Consider the following 14,145-nt stretch of genomic DNA (forward strand, 5'->3'; position numbering starts at 1 on the left):
TAGTCTTTGAAGAAAGAAATTGAAGAAGATACTAAAAAATGGAAATATCTCCCATTCTCTTGAATATACAGGATCAACATAATAAAAAGAGAAATTCTACCCAGAGCAATCTGTAGATTCAATGCTATCCCTACCAAAATCTGAAGACAATGCTTCACAGACCTTGAAAGATCAACTTCATATGGAAAAACAAAACAAAACAACAACAAAAAAAACCAAACAGGATATCCAAAAGAGTCTTGTACAATGAAGGAACTTCTGGAGGCATCATCTTCCCTTCAAGCTCTATTATAAAGCTACAGTAATAAAACAGCTTGGTATTGGTATAAAAACAGACAGTTTGGCCAATAGAATCAAATTAAAGACCTGAATGTTAATCTACACCACTATGAACACCTGCTTTTTGGTGTTCATTAAAGAAGCTAAAATTATACAATGTAGAAAGAAAAGCATCTTCAAAAAATGGTGCTGGAATAACGGGATGTCAACATGCAGAAAAATGCAAGTAGATCCACATCTTTCCCAAGGCACAAAACTTAAGTCCAAATGGATTAAAGATCTTAATATAAATCTGGCCTCACTGAGGTGATGCAAGCAAACAGTATAAGACTTAAAGACTGATATAAATTTAATAAAGAAAACAAAAACTGAGAGAATTCTGAATATGGGTAAATAAAGAGAACTACGGAGACAAGTCTAACCAACAGAATACGAGATAGAAGAAAGAAATTCGGATATTGAAGCTACTATAGAGGAAATAGACTCATTGGTCAAAGAAAATATCACATCCAAAAAATTCTTTTTTTAATTAATTTATTTATTTGTTTATAAAAATTTCCACTTCCTCCCCTCCTCCCCATACCCTCCCATTCCCCCCACTCCTTATCCTCCTCCCCCCACTCCCTCTCCTCCTTCCTCTCCAGTCCTAAGAGCAGTCAGGGTTTCCTGCCCTGTGGGAAGTTCAAGTTCCTCCCCTCTCCCTCCAGGTCTAGGAAGGTGAGCATCCAAACAGACTAGGATCCCAGAAAGCTAGAACTTGCAGACAAAACAAGACCCAGTGCCATTGACAATGGCTTCTCAGTCAGCCCCCATGTCAGTCACATTTAGAGACTCCGGTTTGATCACATGCTCGTTCAGTCCGAGTCCAGCTGGCCTTGGTGAGCTCTCATTAGATCAGTCCCCTTGTATCCGAGGGTGAACGCACCCCACACAGTTCTGATTTCCTTTTTCATGATCTCTCTCCTTCTGCTCCTCATTTGGACCTTGGGGGCTCAGTCCAGTGCTCCAATGTGGGTCTCCGTCTCTATCTCCATCTATCGTCAGATGAAGGTTCCCTCTAGTCCTGCCTTTCTTGCTCACATTCTCCCTCCTTCTGCTTCTCATTTGGACCTAGGGAGTTAAGTCCAGTGTCCCATAATTGAAACCACGAAAGCCAGAAGGTCCTGGGGAGATGTGCTGCAGAAACTAAGAGACTATGAATGCAAGTCCAGACTACTATACCTAGCAAAGTTTTCAATAACCATCAATGGAGAAAGCAAGATAGTCCATGACAAAAGCAGATGTAAAAAAAAAATATGTATCCACAAACCCAACCCTATAGAGTGTACTAAAAAAAACCCAACACAAAGAAGCTAACTGCACCCACAAAACTACAGGCAACAGATATTCCCCAGAAACAAAACCAAAGAAAGGAAATACACACACACTACTACCAAAAATTAACAGGAATTAACAACCACTGGTCATTAATATCATTTAATATCAATGTACTCAATTCACCTATAAAAAGACACAGGGTAAGAGAATGGATACGAAAACAGGATCCAACTTTCTGCTGTAAACAAGAAACACACCTCAACCTCAAAGAAAAACACTACCTCAGAGTAAAGGGTTGGGAAAAGATATTCCAATCAAATGGACCTAAGAAACAAGCAAGTATAGGTATCCTAATATCTAACAAAATAGATTTCAAACTAAAAATCAATTGTAAAAGATGGAGAAGGACACTTTATACTCATAACAGGAACAATACATAAAGACGTAGTCTCAATCCTGAACATTTATACCCCTAATACAAGAGCACCCACATATGTAAAAGAAACATTACTAAAACTTAAATCACACATCAAACCCCACACACTAATAGTAGAAGACTTCAATACTCCACTCTCACCAATGGACAGGTCTACCAGATAGAAACTTAACAGAGAAATAAGAGAACAAACAGATGCCATGAATCAAATAGACTTATCAGACATCTATAGAACATTCTACCCTAACAAAAAAGAATGTAATGTCTTCTCAGCACCTTATAGAACCTTCTCTAAAATTAACCACATACTTGGTAACAAAGCAAACCTCCATAGATACAAAAAATTGGAGTGACCTGGTGTGTCTTATTAGATCACCATGTATTAAAGAGAGACTTTAACAGCAATACTATTCTCAGAAAACCTACAAACTCGTGGAAATTGAACAGTGAACTACTGAACCACCCCGGGTCTAGAAAGAAACAAACAAAGAAATTAAAGACTTCCTAAAATTCAACAAAAATGAAGGCACAACATATCCAAACCTATGGGACACTGTGAAAGCAGTGCTTACAGGAAACTTCATAGTACTAAGTGCCTACATAAAGAAAATGGAGAAAGCCTACATTAGTGACTTAACAGCACAACTGAAATCTCTAGAACAAAAAGAAGCAGACAAACCCAGGAGGAGTAGAAGACAGGAAATAATAAAATTGAGGGCTGAAATCAACAAAATAGAAACAAAGAAAACAATCCAAAGAATCAATGAAACAAAGAGCTGGTTCTTTGAGAAAAATCAACAAGATAAACAAACTCTTATCCAAACTAATCAAATGGCAGAGAGATAACATCAGAATTAACAAAATCAGAAATGAACAAGATCATAAAAACAGACACTAAGGAAATTGAGAGAATCATTAGGTCAGACTTCAAAACCTGTACTCTCCAAAATTGGAAAACGTAAAGGAAATGGGCAATTTTCTAGATAGATACCATATTCAAAAATTAAATCAAAATCAGATGAGCAATTTAAATAAACCTATAATCTGCAAGGAAATAGAAGATGTCATCAAAACCCTCCCAACCAAGAAAGACACAGGGCCAGATCGTGTTAGTGCAGAATTGTACCAGAACTTCCAAAAGGAGCTAATACATATACTTCTCAAAGTGTTCCACATAATAGTAATAGAAGGAACACTGCCAAAATCTTTTTATGAGACTGCAGTTACCTTGATACCAAAACCACACAAAGGCTCAACCAAAAAAAAGAACTAACCAATCCCATTCATAAATGTGGATGCAAAAATACTCAATAAAATACTAGCAAATCAAATCGAAGAACACATAAAAAAAATCATCCACCATGATGAAGTAGGCTTCATCCCAGAGATTCAGGGCTGGTTCAACATACGAAAATCTAACAATGCAATCCATCATATGATTAAAATGACAGAAAAACAAGCATATGATCATTTCATTAGATACTGAAAAAGAATTTCAACACCCCTTCATGATAAAGATCCTGGAGAGATTAGGGATACAAGGAACATATCTAAATATAATAAAAGCAATATACAGCAAGCTGATAACAAACATTAAATTAAATGACAAGAAACTTAAATCAAGTTCACTAAAATCAGGAACAAGACAATGCTGCCCATTCTCTTCATAGTTCTTCAACATAGTTTTTGGAGTTTTAGTAATAGCAATAAGACAACACAAAGAGATCAAGGTGATTCAAGTTGGAAAGAAAGAAGTCAAATTCTCGTTATTGTAGATGATATGATAGTGTATATAAGTGACCCTAAAAACTCTACCAGAGAACTCGTACAGTTGATAAATACCTTTAGTGATGTGTCAGAGTGCAAGATCAAAACAAAATTATAATGATAAAGAAACTGAGAGGGAAATTAGAGAAATATCACCATTCACAATAGCCACAAATAACATAAATTATTGGGGTAACACTAAACAAAGAGGTGAAAGACCTATTTGACAAAATTTTAATTCTTTGAAGAAAGAAATTGAAGAAGATATCAGAAAATGGAAAGAACTCCCATGCTCTTGGATTGGGAGGATCAACATAGTAAAAATGGCAAACCTACCAAAAGCACTCTATAGTTTCAATGCAATCCCCATCAAAATCCCAACACAATACGTCACAAGACCTTGAAAGAACAATAGTCAACTTTATACGCAAAAACAAAAAATCAAGGTAGCAAAAACCATTCTGTAAAATAAAGGAACTTCTGGAGGGATCCCCATCTTTAACATCAAGCTCTCTTACAGAGTTACAGTAATGAAAACAGCTTGGTATTGGCATAAAAACAGAGGCGTTGACAAATGGAATTGAATCAAAGACACAAATATCAATCCACACACCTATGAACATCTGATTTTTGACAAATAAGATAAAATTGTACAATGGAAAAAAAGAAAGCATTATTCAACAAATGGTGCTGGCATAACTGAATGTCAACATCTAAAAGAATGAAAATAGGTCCAATCTATCCCCATGTACAAAACTCAAGTCCAAATGGATTAAAGCCCTCAATATAAATCTGACCACACTGAAACTGATAGAAAAGAAAATAGGAAGTAGTCTTCACTGCATGGGCACAGAAGACCACTTACTAAATATAACTCCAGTAGCACAGACACTGAGAGCAACAATAAGTACATGGGACCTACTAAGACTGAGAAGGTTCTGTAAAGCAAAGGACACACTCAATAAGACAAAAAGGCAGTCTATTGGATGGGAAAAGATCTTCACCAACCCCACATCAAAGGACTGATCTCTAAAATATATAAAGAACTCAAGAAATTAGACATTAAAATTCTAAATAAACCAATTAAAAATGGGATACAGAACTAAACAGAGAATTCTCAACAGAAGAATCTCAAATGGCCAAAAGACATTTAAGGAAATGTTCAAAATCCTTAGCTATCAGGGAAATGTAAATCAAGACATCTCTGAGATACCGTCTTGGCACCTGTCAGAATGGCTAAGATAAAAATTACTAATGATAGCTTATCCTGGAGTGTGTGTGTGTGTGTGTGTGTGTGTGTGTGTGTGTGTGTGTGTGTGTTTGTACATGCTAGGAGAGAACACATGTGTGAGGGCATTATGTATAGCATATTATTTTTCACTTCATCGCTAATATCAAATTATGAGTGAGTACATATCGTGTTTGTCTTCTAGTTCTGACTTACCTAACTCTGGATCTCATTTTCTAGTTCTATTTATTTGCCTGTAAATTTCATAATGTTGTTTTTTTAAACATCTGAGTAACACTCCATTGTGTAAATTTACCACATTTTCTTTATCCATTCTTTAGGTGAGGGACATATAGGTTGTTTCCAGTTTCTGACTATTACTAATAAAGCTGCAATGAACATAGTTGAGCAAGTGTCCTTGCAGTAGAATGGGCATTTATCCTTTGGGTATATGCCCAGGAGTGGTATAGTTGGATATTGATTTACATAGATTCCCAATATTCTGAGAAACTGCCATATTGTCTTTTCAAGTTTTCACTCACACCATCCTCAGCAACATAAGCTATCATTTGTATTTTTGATCTTAGCTATTCTGTCAGGTGTAAGATGGAATCTCAAAGTTGTTTTAATTTGAATTTGCCTAATTGCTAAGGATGTTGAACATTGATTTATTTGTTTCTCAACCAATTGAGGTTCGTCTGTTGAGAATTCTCTTTTTAGATCTGTATTCTATTTATTAAAATTGGATTATTAGGTTTTTTGATACCTCTTTTCTGGAGTTCTTTATTTATTTTGCAAATTAGCCTTCTGTTAGGTGTGGAGTTGGTGAAAATCTTTTCCATTCTGTGGGCTGCCATGTTGTCCTTTTGACACTATCCTTTGCCTTACAGAAGTGTTTCAGTTTCATAGGGTCTCATCTATTAATTGTTGATCTTAGTTTCTGCTATTTCTGTTCAGAAAGTATTTGCCTATGCCAATAGCTCAAGGCTATTCCCCACTATATCTGGTTTGATGTTGAGATCTTTGATCTATTTGGAATTGGATTTTGGAAAGATGATAGATATGAGTCTATTTTCATCCTTCTACATGTTTACATCTAGTTAGACTAGCACAATTAGTTGAAGATGCTTTCATTTTTTATCACATATTTCTGACTTCTTTATCAAAAAATGGGGTATCCATAAGCATGTGAATTTATGTATAGGTCTTTGAGTCAGTTAATCAACCTGTCTTTTATTTTCTGACTCTCTATCCCCCCTATGTTTCACTTTTTAATATGTTCTTCTTTTTAAATCAATTTTATTGAGCTATACATTCTTCTCTGCTCCCCTCCTTTTATCTCCCCTCCCCTTCTACCATCTCTTGTGATCCCCGTGCTCCTAATTTACTCAGAAGATCTTGTCTTTTCTTCCTATGTACATTAGATCCATGTATGTCTCTTTTAAGGTCCTCATTGTTGTCTAGGTTCTCTGGAATTGTGAAGTGTAGACTGGTTTTCTCTGCTTTATGCCTAAAATCCACTTGTGAGTGAGTACATATATTTGTCTTTCTGGGTCTGGGTTACCTCACTCAATATGATGTTTTATAGATCCATCCATTTGCCGACAAATTTCAAGATGTCAAAGTCTTCTGATGTGCAGTGTTCCATTGTGTAAATGTATTACATTTTCTTTATTCATTTTTTAGTTGAGGGGCAATTTAGGTTGTTTCCAGGTTCTGGCTATGTCAAACAATGCTGCTATGTCCATAGTTGAGCACATGTCTTTGTGGTACAATTTATCATCCTTTGGATCTATACCCAGAAGTTGTATTGCTGTGTCTTGAGGAAAGTTGTTTCCTATGTTTTTTATAAATCACCATATTGATTGATATTCAGAGGGGCAGTTTGCACTTTCACCAGCAATGCAGGGGTATTCTTTTTACCCTACAACCTCTCCAGCATAAGTTGTCATCAGTGTTTTTGATCTTGGCCATTTTTATAGATGTAAGATGGAATATCAGAGTTGTTTTGATTTGCAGTTCTCTGATGGCTAAGGATGTTGAGCATTTCCTTAAGTGTCTTCCAGCCATTTTAGATTCCTCTGTTGAGAGTTCTCTGTTTATATCTGTACCCCAATTTATTGGAATATTTGTTCTTTTGATGACCAATTTCCTTAGTTCTTTGTATATTTAGGAGATCAGCTCTCTGTCTCATGTGGGGTTAATGAAGATCTTTTCTTACTCTGTAGGTTGTTCTTTTGTCTTATTGACCATATCCTTTGTTTTACAGAAGCATCTCAGTTTCAGGAGGTCCCATTTATTAATTGTTTCTCACAGTGTCTACACTACTGGGGTTATATTTAGGAAGTGATCTCCTGTGTCAGTGCACTCAAGTGTACTTCCTGATTTTTCTTCTATGAGGTTCAGTGTGGTTGACTTTATGTTGTGGGCTTCAATCCATTTGGACTTGTGTTGAAGGAAGGCCACTTGTTGGTTCCCAGCTATTTAGTCCTGAAATAATCACACAGAAACTTTATTAATTAAATCACTGCTTGGTCTATTATCTCTAGCTTCTTATTAGCTATCTTTTATATCCTAAATTAACCTATTTCTAGTAATCTGTGCATTGCCATGAGTGGTGGCTTACCGGATAAAGTTCTGGTGTACACCTCTGGCAGGTCTACATGGCTTCTCTCTGACTCTGCCTACTTTCTTCCAGTAATCAGTTTAGTTTTCCTCAGCTAGTTCTCTTCTTCTATAGCTCTGCTATAGGCCCAAAGCAGTTTCTTTATTAACCAATGATATTAACAGCATACCGAGGTGAAATCTTACATCAGATTTGAGTTTTGTGCATGGTGATAGATATAGATCTATTTTTATTCTTCTACACTTGATATCCAGTTATGATACCACCATTCATTGAATAAGATTTCCTTTTTTGCATTTTATATTTTTGGCTTCTTTGTCAAAAATCAGTTGTTTGTTGGTGTGTAGATTAATATCTGAATCTTAGATTCAATTCAATTGTACTCCACAAAATTGGAAAACTTAGAAGAAATAGACAACTTTATGGATAAATATCACCTACCAAAATTAAATCAACAACAAATAAACAAATTAAGTAGACCTATAACTGCTAAAGAAATATAAACAGTCATCAAAATCTCCCAACCAAAAAAGCTGTGGACCAGATGGTTTCAGTGCAGAATTCTACAAGGTTTTCTGAGATATAATGCCAATATTCTTCAAATTATTCCATACAATAGAAACAGCAGAAACATTCCCAAACTCTTCTTATGAGGCTACAATTACCCTGATACCCAAAACATGTAAAGACATTACTAAGGAAGAAAATTAAAGACCAATCTTACTCATGACCATTGACGCAAAAATGCTCAATTAAATACTGGAAAATTAAATTCAAGAACACATCAGAAAAATCATCCAACATGATCAAGTCAGCTTCATTCCAGAGATGCAGGGATGGTCCAACATATGAAAATCTGTCAACTTAATCCACCATATAAACAAACTTAAAAATGAAAAACACAAGATCATTTCATTAGATGCTGAAAAACCCTTCAACAAAATATGTATTCCTTCATGATAAAGTTCTTTGAGAGAGCAGGGATACAAGGAACATACCTAAACATAATATAGACAATATACAGCAAGCCAACAGCCAACGTCAAACTAAATGGAGATAAACTCACAGTGATCCCACTAAAATCAGGAACAAGACAAGGTTATTCACTGTCTCCATATCTATTTAATATAGTTCTTGAGGTTTTAGCTAAAGCAATAAGACAAGAAAAGGAGATCAAGTGAATATAAATTAAAAAGAAGTCAAACTCTCACTATTTGCTGCTGATATGATAGTTTACACAAGCGACCCCAAAAATTCTATCAAGGAACTTCTACAACTCATAAACACTTTAGGTTATGTAGTACATATAAAATTAACACCAAAAAAATCAGTAGCCCTCCTTTACACAGATGATAAATGGGCTGAGAAAGTAATCAGAGAAACAACACCCTTTACAATAACCACAAATAGCATAAAATATCTCAACGCAACTCTAATCAAACAAGTGGAAGACCTCTATGACAAGAACTTCAAGTCTATGAAGAAAGGAATTAAAGAAGACACCAGAAAATGGAAAGATCTCCCATGCTCTTGGGTAGGTGGAATGATCATAGTAAAAATGGCAATCTTACAAAAGCAATCTACTGATTCAATGCCAACAAATTCATCAAATTCCAGCAAAATCCTTCCCAGGATTTTGGGAAATTACTGATCAAAAGAACAGTACTCAACATCACATCGGAGAGCAAAAAACACCGCCAAAACAATCCTGTACAGTCTTCCGGTCGCAGGCGTTTCGGGAGCCGCCGGTTACCGTCCAGCCATGGCCAAGTCCAAGAACCACACCACACACAACCAATCCCGGAAATGGCACAGAAATGGCATCAAGAAACCGCGGTCACAAAGATACGAATCTCTCAAGGGGGTCGACCCCAAGTTCCTGAGGAACATGCGCTTTGCCAAGAAGCACAACAAGAAAGGCCTGAAGAAGATGCAGGCGAATAATGCAAAGGCCATGAGTGCCCGAGCAGAGGCCATCAAGGCCCTGGTGAAGCCCAAGGTGGTGAAGCCCAAGGTGCCAAAGGGCCCCACCCGCAAACTCACCCGGCTCGCGTTGATTGCTCACTCCAAGCTTGGGAAGCAGATTAGAAGCTATATGGCCAGGGGTCATAGGCTCCAAAAAACAAAACCCAAGGTTCAAGCCAAGGCAGAGGCCTCAGCTGCAGCTCAGGCTCCCAAAGGTGCCCAGGCCCCTGTGAAGGCCCCATAAAAAAGGTCTCAGTCTGCCAATGTGAAGACAGATGGACTGGTGTGAATATCTACACAGTATTTGCAGATGATCAGGACCTTATGCTGTTTTTACAAATAAACTTGAGGCAAGATCTATTTAAAAAAAAAACAATCCTGGAATTGTACAATAAAGGAATTTCTGAAGGCATCACAACCCCTGACTTCAAACTCTACTACAGAGCTATAGTACTGAAAACAGCCTGGTATTTGCACAACCTGTCTGTTTTTATGGCAATACTATGTTGTTTTATTACTATTGGTCTATAGTAGAGGTTGAAATCAGGAATATGTCCAGAAGTTTGTTTATTTTACAGAATTATTCTAGCTATCCTTACTTTTTAATTATTCTTTCAAAGTCTGTAAAGAGTTGTTTTGGAATTTTGATGTGGATTGCATTAAATCTGTAGTTTGCTTTTAATAAGATAGCCATTTTTTCTATGTTAATTCTACCAAGGGATGACCATGAGACATCTTTCCATCTTCTGATATCTTCTTCAAATTCTTTCCTCAAGGTTTGAAGTTCTTGTCATACAGATCTTTCACTTGTTTGGTTAGAGTTATCCCAAGATATTTCATATTATTTGTGAATATTGTATAGGGTGTGATTTCCCTGATATTTTTCTTTGCCCATATGTTGTTTGTACATATGAGGGCCACTTATTTTTTTGAGTTAACCTTGTATCCAGCTATTTTGCTAAAGGTGTTTATCAATCTTAGGATTTCACTGGCAAAATTTTGGGGGTCACTTATGTTAACTATGTCTGCCTTCTTCAGAGTTTGATCATCTGTGTGTGGGCATTGCTTCTGCTCCTTGGATCACACAACTCTCAGTTTATGCTCTTCCTTGATCTTGTTGTTTCATTAAGATCCCTGTATTTTAGTCTTCTCCAATAGAGTGTAAACCAGTGTCTCTTTTCCTTTTATGTATTCCTATGATTCATTTTCAGTAAAACTTTAGATAATGCTTATGAATTTACTTTGAACTAAATTATAGAAGTCTATGATAAGAAATATCAACTTATTTAGAGGTTTAATCTCCATGATGTATCTTGTGTAAAACGGTTCAACTTTAAGTACCACTAAATCTAGATTGTCATGTCCTCTGACCATCTTGCATTTCCTGCATCAGGAACTAAAGGAGTAAAGGTGATTGCTTTTGTTTGAAGGCATGGAGCCTCCTTTGTTGATGGTGTTGGTCCACTAGGGTTACTTCAAGCTTCCCAGAAATAACTTTCTGAAGGGCCTAAAGGATTGGGCAGTTAGAGTGATTAGAGAACATGTGAGGCTGTCAGTCACAGACAGCAAGTTTTGTTCCTGGTCACCAGCTTTGCTATTCTGTGGAACTATAAAACTTGAGGAGCCTGGAAATCCACTAGGAGGATGATTTCTTGAGGAAACACAAGGAAATAGAAATTTACTGGTCAACATGAGGTCTGAAGATCAATAGAAAACACCCAACTCCAACTTTAAAATTTTATGACTTTAACTTTAAAATTTTATAATGAAAATTCCAAAATTAACTGATGCAGAAATTGTTCTAATACCTGTGATATCCCAACTTCTCATTATCTCTTCTCAGACTAGCAGGAAGAAGAGTAATAAGGGAAAAAATGAAGAAAATACAGTGGACACTACTGAGCTTGACCAGCACCATGTGGGTCTGCAGGGTGATGAAAAGGCACTAAATAAGGACAGAGGTAGAAAATCAATCAGGGTTAACGCTGTATGCATAATCTGATTGTTTTAACAAGTGAAAATTTCATTGGAAACATTTCTTTCCAGATGGGATCTATTGATTTCATGAAAGTGTATTTATTCCTCATCACACATTCCACACTTTCAAAGAATTTTGTTTTATAACAATTTTCATACAACTGAAATTCTTTCAATTCTTTCAAATTATGGAATTTAAGAAATAGCTTACTTGGTTAGGGGGTGGTGGCACATGCCTTTAATCCCAGCACTCAGGCAGTGGCAGGTGCATCTGAGTTCGAGGTCAGACTGGTCTACAAGAGCTAGTTTCAGGACAGGATACACAGCTACAAAGAAAATCTGTCTCGAAAAACAGAAGAAAACAAAACATAAAGAGATAGCTTACTCTCTTATTCCTAGGTTCTGTGATGTATGGAGACCTCTGCTCTTTCCTGATGTATCATCCCTTTCTTCTCACATTTTCTCTCAAATGTCTCTTGCTTTGACTGTTTCAACAAACAAACAATTCCTCCTTGGTTAACAAGTTGTTGGTGGCATGGTCTTCTGCTTTCCTGTGTGGTTCTCATACATAGCTCAGGAACAGTTACCATGAGGCCTCACTGGGTTTTTGTAGGTGTGGGTTTTTTTTATAAAGATGAAAGAGTTAAGATTTTATTGGTGACTGGTGAATTAGGGAGAGCCTGCTGCCTGTTGGAACTCTCAGCTAGGCATTGTCTGGCGCTGGCTGAAGGAGCCTCAGAAATTTGACATGATCCATTGAGAGGAACCTGAAAGTTGTGCAGGGTTTGCTGTGGTGCAAGTTTGCTGTGACTTGTGGTTCTTCCAGATGAGTTGGGGGTGTTCCAGAGCTGTCAGTGGGAGGGGTAGAACAAGGCTGACCTAAAGCTCCTCATAGCTGTAGCCCAGATTTCAGACAGGGTGGAAACTATGAAATGGTTATATGGTTTATTTTCCCTTGTCTGAACAGGAGTGAGGGGGATGCAGATAGATCTTAATCCATCAGCTCTGAGTCTCTACAAGGGAGCTGGCTCTGCTCATGAGATGTAATTTTTCTGTCACCATGTTGAGAGTGCAGTGGTTCCCACAGAATCCTGGGGCAACCTTGTCAGTCTGTTTTACCTGACTCCAGGAACAAAGGGAAATGGGAGATTAAAGTCAACATCCAACTCTAAGGAGCACTATAGCACCCTGCACATCAGGGACACCCAACTGTATGACTCAGGCCCCTACCTCTGTGGGACTGATGCACAGTGCTCCCAGCAAGATTGCAGCTTGGACCCAAACTGCAGCTAGACCTGCAACTCTGCCACAGGGGAACTCTGAAGCAGGGTTTGCACAGATGTGGAGTTCCCAACTTATGTGTATCTCTGTTATCTCTGTAACATCAGATAGTTCAGATGACTGGTTCACATCATTGTACCATTTTCTTTCCGCATATCCAAATTCTCATGAAAGGTATTGAAACATGCGGCAAAGACAATAAGATTCAGAATCCTGTCAGATAGATCTATTGGCACAGTTTCACTACTCTTAAATATTTGTTAAACAAAGGCTTTAAAGGACATGTTATTAAGCGAACAGAAAACAGATGACCCAGTGTTTTAGTCATTTGCATATCCTTCAGTTATCCAGAAGAATTAGACTTTTATTAGTGCACTTTGATCATATTCTGTTCTCCACCAGTTCCTACCAGTTCCACCCCTTATCCTTACTTTCTAGCTTTTCTTTCTTTGTTTCTGAGGGAAAAAAAAACAAATCTTCAAGTACTGTATGTTCTTTCAATAACTCTTGGATGTGTGGCCTTCTTTACTAGGTATAGTTGACTTACTGGGGTCATATCTTAAAGAAAACAGATTCTCTCTCTTAGTAGCTATCAGACGCCAATATCTCCTTAGTTAGGGATGGGACTTTGTGCTCATACCCTATGCTAAAATTTTGTATAGCTTAACCTTGTATAGGTCTTTTTTTTTTTTTCTTTTTTTTTTTTTTTTTTTTTTTTAGTAAATTTTATTAAATTATAAAAGTTTCCATTTCCATCCCCCCTCCCAACACCCTCCCACTCCCCCTACTCCCCCTCCTCCTCCCTCTTCGTCCCACAGGGCAGTCAGGGTTTCCTGCCCTGTGGGAAGTTCCAGTTCCTTCCCCCTCCCTCCAGGTCCAGGAAGGTGAGTGTCCAAACAGACTGGATCCCCAAAATCCATTATATGTAGAGGAAACAGGTCCCAGTGTCATAGTCAATTGCTTTTCAGAAAGACTTCGGGTCAGCCACAGTCAGAGAATCCGGCCAAATTCGGAGAGTCTGGTTAGATCACGTCCTCTTTCAGTCCCAGTCCAACTGGCCTTGGTAAACTCTCATCAGATCCGTTCCCTTGTATCAGTGGGTGATAGCATCCCTCGCAGTACTGATTTCGTTTTTCATGTTCTTCCTCCTTCTGCTCCTCATTTGGACCTCGGGGGGCTCAGTCCGGTGCTGCAATATGGGTCACCGACTGTATCGCCGTCCTTCGTCAGATGCAGGATCTATGGTGATAAGCAAAATATACATCAGTA

General features: G+C 37.5%; 1 pseudogene; it reads left to right on the top strand.

The window, feature by feature from the left end:
- The first annotated feature begins 9,376 nt into the window (after positions 1-9,376).
- LOC148119050 (large ribosomal subunit protein eL29 pseudogene) lies at positions 9,377-9,974 on the top strand (annotated as a pseudogene).
- Positions 9,975-14,145: the final 4,171 nt, after the last annotated feature.

This window comes from Myodes glareolus, chromosome 18 (genome assembly GCF_982192425.1).
Source record: "Myodes glareolus chromosome 18, mMyoGla1.1, whole genome shotgun sequence".
Taxonomy (NCBI): domain Eukaryota; kingdom Metazoa; phylum Chordata; class Mammalia; order Rodentia; family Cricetidae; genus Myodes; species Myodes glareolus.